This window comes from Corylus avellana, chromosome ca1, assembly GCF_901000735.1.
Source record: "Corylus avellana chromosome ca1, CavTom2PMs-1.0".
NCBI lineage: Eukaryota > Viridiplantae > Streptophyta > Magnoliopsida > Fagales > Betulaceae > Corylus > Corylus avellana.
Window position 1 is genome coordinate 2,222,920 of NC_081541.1, and position 1,102 is coordinate 2,224,021.

The window sequence follows — 1,102 nt, forward strand, 5'->3', positions numbered from 1 at the left end:
TTGCCGACAAGAAAACTGTATACAGGTACCAGTGTTGTGGTTGTTATCGGTACAAGATTACAAGCAACAAACACAGGTGATAAATAACTCAATTCACATTCCAAGCATTTACATCTTTAAAAATAAAAAAATAAAATAAAATAAACGATCCTATGCTTTAATGCATTATCAACAAAAACCCATAGATTTTCGATTTTGTCAAATAGATTCACGCAGTTCGAGTCATTATTAAATGAAAAATGTCGGATATTATGAGTTTATCAAACAATTTTTTTTTAATAACATGGGCTAAAAAAATAAAAAAAGACGGGTGAGTCTTTTGACTCTTTCCCAATTCCCACTGCAGATAGGGATATATAGAAGAACTAGGAGAGAGAGAGCTAGGAATGCAGCTAGAGAAAAGTCTGGTTGCAGTCCAATTTGTCGCATAGTGAGCACAAAAGTTTACACTTCAGTTGATATTCTAAGCTTCTCCAAAAGAGGAGGCAGAAATAGTTGGAGGAAGGAAAAATGTTGACGATACAGTTGAGAGTACCAGCCAAATCTACTTTTCAGAATGGATTTACAATTTCTTAGAACAAAAAAAAGACATACGAATCTTTATTGAGGATGATGGTGATGCTAAAATTGCAAAAAAACTTGCAATTGTAGGACTCTGGTGCATCCAATGGCACCCAATGGATTGTCCTTTGATGAAAGATGTGGTTCAAATGTTAGAAGGAGAATGAGATAAATTAACTATGCCTCCAAATCTCTTCGCCTCTGTAGGCCCTATAAAAATTAATGTAAATATACCTTCAAAACGTCTAAACCTTGAGTTAGAAGTCATCCCTGAATCAGAATAATTGTACGTAATAACCATATACGTTGCAATGAACTTGTACTCTTAGAACTTATTAATCTTGTCACTGTAGTGACTACAAGTTTTATCTTGTATCAATGTATGAGCAATTTGAAGATTAGAAAAAGTATCTAGTAATTTTTATTTTTATTTTTTAATTTCTCTAGCTTTCTTATTTTCCTTGTCAATTATAAGTTCCTTGGGTTGTCATGTAATCTAAAAGTAAATTGGTTTTTAGTCGCACCGTAGCTAGGCGTATAT